This window comes from Salmo trutta, chromosome 16 (assembly GCF_901001165.1).
Source record: "Salmo trutta chromosome 16, fSalTru1.1, whole genome shotgun sequence".
Classification (NCBI taxonomy): Eukaryota; Metazoa; Chordata; class Actinopteri; order Salmoniformes; family Salmonidae; genus Salmo; species Salmo trutta.
In genome coordinates this window covers 4603634-4612850 of record NC_042972.1, presented here as the reverse complement: position 1 = coordinate 4612850, position 9217 = coordinate 4603634, and the positions used below count along the sequence as shown (strand labels likewise).

At 39.5% G+C, this 9217-nt stretch overlaps 1 protein-coding gene across 1 annotated transcript in view; it reads left to right on the top strand.

Moving 5' to 3' along the window:
• The first annotated feature begins 2109 nt into the window (after window positions 1-2109).
• slc6a1b (solute carrier family 6 member 1b) overlaps window positions 2110-9217 on the top strand; it is a 74237-nt gene continuing 67129 nt past the window's right edge. Inside the window, exon 1 of the mRNA XM_029692812.1 lies at window positions 2110-2388. The gene's annotated coding sequence lies outside the window, so the exon portion shown is untranslated. The remainder of the gene's footprint in view (window positions 2389-9217) is intronic.

The following is a 9217-nucleotide window of genomic DNA, read 5'->3' as shown; positions in this document are numbered from 1 at the left end:
TTCAGTACAAGTTATTCTTTCAGTTTTAACCAAATGTGATATTTACCAATTTTGAGGGGATCAATTAGATTTTGTAGTTCAGATTTGTACCAACTGATCAGGCCTCCAGAGTCACTTCCTCTATTGACATAGCCGTGTTTCTGTGATGGCACAATGTCCTCTCTGTAGCCTGTGGAACAGTGAGTGTCTTCTGTAGAATGATGACGTCAACATCTTGAAGATTTTTTTTTTTTTTTTTTTAACTCCAGTGCTAAACTCTTCAGTCTGTTAGCAATTTATGTTATTCTTCAATAACACAAACTCCAAAGCAAATCAGGGAGATAAAAAAAAAGGTTATTTGAGAAGGACAAATAATAGATGTTATGCTGGGAGGGAGATGTTCAGTCTCCCCTGTCCTCAGCTTTTCTCCACAGAACAAAGGAATAGGATGCCACCCTAGCCTGGGGTTGACCAATCAGAAGTCCTTGCAGTACAACTGGGCCGATGGCCAAATAACAAGTATCCTGCTCCAGACACAATGTACAGACCAATAAAAACTTAAGCCAAACTCTTAAGTCCAAAGGTTGAGTTTAGGCCTTGAATGTTCCACATGCTAACTGACAGTGATTTCATGTTGCAGAAAGAAAGAATAGCAGTCAGAAATACAGTAACTACTAACTAATAAGTTGTTAAGAGTGAGATAATCAGGATAACGGCTAACATTCTTTCTGTTATATATATATATACATATTACTATATATATATATATATATATATATATATATATATATATATATATATATATATATATATATATATATATATATATATATATATATATATATTACTATTCGTTGAACAAGTAAATTCTAGAACAATGTGTGTGTGTGTGTGTGTGTGTGTGTGTGTGGTGCGTGTGTGTGCACATGCATCCGTGTGTGTTTAGTGCAGATGTATTGGAGGAGCTGTTTAATCTCACTTAATCCTTCAGGTTTCTCTGGCTGTGTGTCCAGTCCAGGACTGTGTTTCTCTGGCTGTGTGTCCAGTCCAGGACTGTGTTTCTCTGGCTGTGTGTCCAGTCCAGGACTGTGTTTCTCTGGCTGTGTGTCCAGTCCAGGACTGTGTTTCTCTGGCTGTGTGTCCAGTCCAGGACTGTGTTTCTCTGGCTGATTCTCTTTATTTTCTCCCCTCGTTCCTCTCCTTTTTCCTCCCCTTTTTCCTCCCCTCGTTTCTCCCCTTTTCCTCCCCTCATTCCTCCCCTTTTTCCTCCCCTCGTTCCTCCCCTCGTTCCTCTCCTCCCTCCTCCCCTCGTTCCTCTCTCTCTAACCTCCCCCTCCTCTCTCTCTAACCTCCCCCTCCTCTCTCTCTAACCTCCCCCTCCTCTCTCTCTAACCTCCCCCTCCTCTCTCTCTAACCTCCCCCTCCTCTCTCTCTAACCTCCCCCTCCTCTCTCTCTCTAACCTCCCCTTCCTCTCTCTCTCTAACCTCCCCCTCCTCTCTCTCTCTAACCTCCCCCTCCTCTCTCTCTAACCTCCCCCTCCTCTCTCTCTAACCTCCCCCTCCTCTCTCTCTAACCTCCCCCTCCTCTCTCTCTAACCTCCCCCTCCTCTGTCTCTCCCTCCTCTCTCCCGCCCACCCGCCCGCACCTCGTTCGTTCCCTCTCTACTCTCTCCTTCTTTCTGAGACCTTGTTCGTTCCCTCTCTCTTAGTGAGTCTGATAGAGGAGAGGAAACAAGAGGTAGAAAGATTCAGAATCCCAAAACATTGAAAGATAACAGAAACTCGGACTCGTTCGCTCGTGTGTGTGTTGGTTGGGGTGTGTGTGTGTGTTGGTTGGGGTGTGTGTGTGTGTTGGTTGGGGTGTGTGTGTGTGTTGGTTGGGGTGTGTGTGTGTGTTGGTTGGGGTGTGTGTGTTGGTTGGGGTGTGTGTGTGTGTTGGTTGGGGGGTGTGTGTGTGTGTGTGTGTGTTGGTTGGGGTGTGTGTGTGTGTGTGTTGGTTGGGGTGTGTGTGTGTGTTGGTTGGGGTGTGTGTGTGTGTGTTGGTTGGGGTGTGTGTGTGTGTGTGTGTTGGTTGGGGGGTGTGTGTGTGTGTGTGTGTTGGTTGGGGTGTGTGTGTTGGTTGGGGTGTGTGTGTGTGTGTGTGTGTGTGTGTGTGTGTGTGTGTGTGTGTGTGTTGGTGCTACTCAACCCCAAACCCAGCTTAAGTGCCGCTCTGCGATCCTGCCAAAGAAGACCGGAGGAAACTGGATGGACTGGAAGAACGAGTGGACAGGAAGAGAGAGAGAAGGTGACAGAGCAAAGGAAAAGACAGAGAGGGAACAGAAGAGAGAAGAAGAGACACTGACAGTTGGACTTTTAAATGGTGGCAACAGAACTGACGATCTGACTCTTACCCGAACACTACACCTGGTAAGGCCCTCTCTCTCTCTCTCTCTCTGTCTCTCTCTCTCTCTCTCTCTCTCTCTCTCTCTATCTATCTCTCTAGCTCTGAAATCAATTCAATTCAAGGGGCTTTCTTGGCATGGGAAACATATGTTAACATTGCCAAAGCAAGTGAGGTAGATAATATACAAAAGTGAAATAAACAATAAAAATGAACAGTAAACATTACACTCACAGAAGTTCCAAAAGAATAAAGACATTACAAATGTCATATTATATTTACATTCAGTGTTGTAACGATGTACAAATAGTTAAAGTACAAAAGTGAAAATAAATAAGCATAAATATGGGTTGTATTTACAATGGTGTTTGTTCTTCACTGGTTGCCCTTTTCTTGTGGCAACAGGTCACAAATCTTGCTGCTGTGATGAAACACTAGTATTTCACCCAGTAGATATGGGAGTTGATCAAAATCGGGTTTGTTTTCAAATTCTTTGTGGATCTGTGTAATCTGAGGGAAATATGTGTCTCTAATATGGTCATACATTTGGCAGGAGGTTAGGAAGTGCAGCTCAGTTTCCACCTCATTTTGTGGGCAGTGTGCACATAGCCTGTCTTCTCTTGAGAGCCAGGTCTGCCTTCTGCGGCCTTTCTCAATAGCAAGGCTATGCTCACCGAGTCCGTAAATAGTCAAAGCTTTCCTTAAGCTTGGGTCAGTCACAGTAGTCAGGTATTCTGCTACTGTGTACTCTCTGTTTAGGGCAAAATAGCATTCTGGTTTGCTCTGTTTTTTGTTAATTACTTGACACATTGGAAAGAATTATCTTTTTGTTTTGTCATGATTTGGTTTGGTCTAATTGTGTTGCTGTCCTGGGGCTCTGTGGGGTGTGATTGTGTTTGTGAACAGAGCCCCAGGACCAGCTTGCTTAGGGGACTTTTCTCCAGGTTCATCTCTTTGTACGTGATGGCTTTGTTGTGGAAGGTTTGGGAATCACTTCCTTTTAGGTGGTTGTAGAATTTAACGGCTCTTTTCTGGATTTTGATAATTAGCGGGTATCGGCCTAATTCTGCTCGGCGTGCATTATTTGGTGTTTTATGTTGTACACTGAGGATATTTTTTTGCAGAATTCTGCATGCAGAGTCTCAATTTGGTGTTCATTTTGTGAACTCTTGGTTGGTGAGCGGACCCCAGACCTCACAACCATAGAGGGCAATGGGTCAATAACTGATTCAAGTATTTTTTGCCAGATCCTAATTGGTATGTTGCATTTTATGTTCCTTTTGATGGCATAGAATGCCCTTCTTGCCTTGTCTCTCAGATTGTTGACAGCTTTGTGGACGTTACCTGTGGCGCTGATGTTTAGGCCAAGGTATGTATAGTTTTTTGTGTGCTCAAGGGCAACGGTGTCTAAATGGAATATGTATTTGTGGTCCTGGCGACTGGACCTTTTTTGGAACACCATTATTTTGGTCTTACTGAGATTTACTGTCAGGGCCCAGGTCTGACAGAATTTGTGCAGAATATCTAGGTGCTGCTGTAGGACCTCCTTGGTTGGTGACAGAAGCACAAGATCATCAGCAAACAGTAGACATTTGACTTCAGATTCTAGTAGGGTGAGGCCGGGTGCTGCAGACTGTTCTAGTGCCCTCGCCAATTCATTGATATATATGTTGAAGAGGGTGGGGCTTAAGCTGCATCCCTGTCTCACCCCACGGCCCTGTCTCTCTCTCCTCTCTCAATTAATTCTTATTCAGATTCATTAGTAGATATTGACAAAGCAGTGTAGTAGCACAGCATTTCAGATAATACAGTACAATACAATGAGGATAATGAAATCCAGTTAATTTCAGTAGTAATAATAATAATAAATGGAATCATGAATACAGGTACAACACCACTGCTGCTGTATTGTGGAACCTTCAGTCAATACATTTAAGGAAAAAATGATGATGCTTCCACTGTGTATTACTGTCAGTTATATACAACAAGATGATGATGGTTCCACTGTGTATTACTGTCAGTTATATACAACAACATGATGATGGTTCCACTGTGTATTACTGTCAGTTATATACAACAACATGATGATGGTTCCACTGTGTATTACTGTCAGTTATATACAACAACATGACGATGGTTCCACTGTGTATTACTGTCAGTTATATACAACAACATGATGATGGTTCCAATGTGTATTACTGTCAGTTATATACAACAACATGATGATGGTTCCACTGTGTATTACTGTCAGTTATATACAACAACATGACGATGGTTCCACTGTGTATTACTGTCAGTTATATACAACAACATGATGATGGTTCCAATGTGTATTACTGTCAGTTATATACAACAACATGATGATGGTTCCACTGTGTATTACTGTCAGTTATATACAACAACATGATGATGGTTCCACTGTGTATTACTGTCAGTTATATACAACAACATGATGATGGTTCCACTGTGTATTACTGTCAGTTATATACAACAACATGATGATGGTTCCACTGTGTATTACTGTCAGTTATATACAACAACATGATGATGGTTCCACTGTGTATTACTGTCAGTTATATACAACATGATGATGGTTCTACTGTGTATTACTGCCAGTTATATACAACAACATGATGATGGTTCCACTGTGTATTACTGTCAGTTATATACAACAAGATGATGATGGTTCCACTGTGTATTACTGTCAGTTATATACAACAAGATGATGATGGTTCCGCTGTGTATTACTGTCAGTTATATACAACAACATGATGATGGTTCCACTGTGTATTACTGTCAGTTATATACAACAACATGATGATGGTTCCACTGTGTATTACTGTCAGTTATATACAACAACATGATGATGGTTCCACTGTGTATTACTGTCAGTTATATACAACAACATGATGATGGTTCCACTGTGTATTACTGTCAGTTATATACAACAACATGATGATGGTTCCACTGTGTATTACTGTCAGTTATATACAACAACATGATGATGGTTCCACTGTGTATTACTGTCAGTTATATACAACAACATGATGATGGTTCCACTGTGTATTACTGTCAGTTATATACAACAACATGATGATGGTTCCACTGTGTATTACTGTCAGTTATATACAACATGATGATGGTTCTACTGTGTATTACTGCCAGTTATATACAACAACATGATGATGGTTCCACTGTGTATTACTGTCAGTTATATACAACAACATGATGATGGTTCCACTGTGTTTTACTGTCAGTTATATACAACAACATGGTGATGGTTCCACTGTGTATTACTGTCAGTTATATACAACAACATGACGATGGTTCCACTGTGTATTACTGTCAGTTATATACAACAACATGATGATGGTTCCACTGTGTATTACTGTCAGTTATATACAACATCATGACGATGGTTCCACTGTGTATTACTGTCAGTTATATACAACAACATGATGATGGTTCCACTGTGTATTACTGTCAGTTATATACAACAACATGATGATGGTTCCACTGTGTATTACTGTCAGTTATATACAACAACATGATGATGGTTCCACTGTGTATTACTGTCAGTTATATACAACAACATGATGATGGTTCCACTGTGTATTACTGTCAGTTATATACAACAACATGATGATGGTTCCACTGTGTATTACTGTCAGTTATATACAACAACATGATGATGGTCCCACTGTGTATTATTGTCAGTTATATACAACAACATGATGATGGTTCCACTGTGTATTACTGTCAGTTATATACAACAACATGATGATGGTTCCACTGTGTATTACTGTCAGTTATATACAACAACATGACGATGGTTCCACTGTGTATTACTGTCAGTTATATACAACAACATGACGATGGTTCCACTGTGTATTACTGTCAGTTATATACAACAACATGACGATGGTTCCACTGTGTATTACTGTCAGTTATATACAACAACATGATGATGGTTCCACTGTGTATTACTGTCAGTTATATACAACAACATGATGATGGTTCCACTGTGTATTACTGTCAGTTATATACAACAACATGATGATGGTTCCACTGTGTATTACTGTCAGTTATATACAACAACATGATGATGGTTCCACTGTGTATTACTGTCAGTTATATACAACAACATGATGATGGTTCCACTGTGTATTACTGTCAGTTATATACAACAACATGATGATGGTTCCACTGTGTATTACTGTCAGTTATATACAACAACATGATGATGCTTCCACTGTGTATTACTGTCAGTTATATACAACTACATGATGATGGTTCCACTGTGTATTACTGTCAGTTATATACAACATGATGATGGTTCTACTGTGTATTACTGCCAGTTATATACAACAACATGATGATGATTCCACTGTGTATTACTGTCAGTTATATACAACAACATGATGATGGTTCCACTGTGTTTTACTGTCAGTTATATACAACAACATGATGATGGTTCCACTGTGTATTACTGTCAGTTATATACAACAACATGATGAGGGTTCCACTGTGTATTACTGTCAGTTATATACAACATGATGATGGTTCCACTGTGTTTTACTGTCAGTTATATACAACAACATGATGATGGTTCCACTGTGTATTACTGTCAGTTATATACAACAACATGATGATGGTTCTATTGTGTATTAATGTCAGTTATATACAACAACATGATGATGGTTCCACTGTGTATTACTGTCAGTTATATACAACATGATGATGCTTCCACTGTGTATTACTGTCAGTTATATACAACAACATGATGATGGTTCCACTGTGTATTACTGTCAGTTATATACAACATCATGACGATGGTTCCACTGTGTATTACTGTCAGTTATATACAACAACATGATGATGGTTCCACTGTGTATTACTGTCAGTTATATACAACAACATGATGATGGTTCCACTGTGTATTACTGTCAGTTATATACAACAACATGATGATGGTTCCACTGTGTATTACTGTCAGTTATATACAACATGATGATGGTTCCACTGTGTATTACTGTCAGTTATATACAACATGATGATGGTTCCACTGTGAATTACTGTCAGTTATATACAACAACATGATGATGGTTCCACAGTGTGTTACTGTCAGTTATATACAACAACATGATGATGGTTCCACTGTGTATTACTGTCAGTTATATACAACATGATGATGGTTCCACTGTGTATTACTGTCAGTTATATACAACAACATGACGATGGTTCCACTGTGTATTACTGTCAGTTATATACAACAACATGACGATGGTTCCACTGTGTATTACTGTCAGTTATATACAACAACATGATGATGGTTCCACTGTGTATTACTGTCAGTTATATACAACATGATGATGGTTCCACTGTGTATTACTGTCAGTTATATACAACAACATGATGATGGTTCCACTGTGTATTACTGTCAGTTATATACAACAACATGATGATGGTTCCACTGTGTATTACTGTCAGTTATATACAACAACATGATGATGGTTCCACTGTGTATTACTGTCAGTTATATACAACAACATGATGATGCTTCCACTGTGTATTACTGTCAGTTATATACAACAACATGACGATGGTTCCACTGTGTATTACTGTCAGTTATATACAACAACATGACGATGGTTCCACTGTGTATTACTGTCAGTTATATACAACAACATGACGATGGTTCCACTGTGTATTACTGTCAGTTATATACAACAACATGACGATGGTTCCACTGTGTATTACTGTCAGTTATATACAACAACATGATGATGGTTCCACTGTGTATTACTGTCAGTTATATACAACAACATGATGATGGTTCCACTGTGTAAACAACATGATGATGGTTCCACTGTGTATTACTGTCAGTTATATACAACACCATGATGATGGTTCCACTGTGTATTACTGTCAGTTATATACAACATGATGATGGTTCCACTGTGTATTACTGTCAGTTATATACAACAACATGATGATGGTTCCGCTGTGTATTACTGTCAGTTATATACAACAACATGATGATGGTTCCACTGTGTATTACTGTCAGTTATATACAACATGATGATGGTTCCACTGTGTATTACTGTCAGTTATATACAACAACATGATGATGGTTCCACTGTGTATTACTGTCAGTTATATACAACATGATGATGGTTCCACTGTGTATTACTGTCAGTTATATACAACAACATGATGATGGTTCCACTGTGTATTACTGCCAGTTATATACAACAACATGATGATGCTTCCACTGTGTATTACTGTCAGTTATATACAACAACATGATGATGGTTCCACTGTGTATTACTGTCAGTTATATACAACATGATGATGGTTCCACTGTGTATTACTGTCAGTTATATACAATGGAAATAGTGGTGGGAATTATTTGGGTCTGGAATGTCCCTCGGGCTGTGGCAATCATCTACATGTCTGAGCTTGAGTTTGAGTTTATTTTATTTTTACAGGGACAGTACACCTTAAATCAACTTTTCAATAAAAGTGCCTGTTTTACCCTGCAGGCTCGTTTTCAACCACAGTCTCCACAGTCTGGCTGTAATATTTGCGGTTTCTCCCTCACCCAGAATAATTCCCAAATGTATATCATAAGTAAATGGACAGAAGTTAGAAATTGTCTTGAAAAATTTGATCTTATCTGGGAGTATTTCTCACGGTAGACGAGGCAGTGCAGCTCTGTCTCTACCTCCCCTGACATGCAGTGACCATTGACACTACTCTTTGCGTTACCATGTCTTTTTTGTGTCTCACCTTTTTCCATAGCCAATTGGTGGTCACTGAGCCTGTATTTGGTCAGGATCTGTCTCTGTTTTG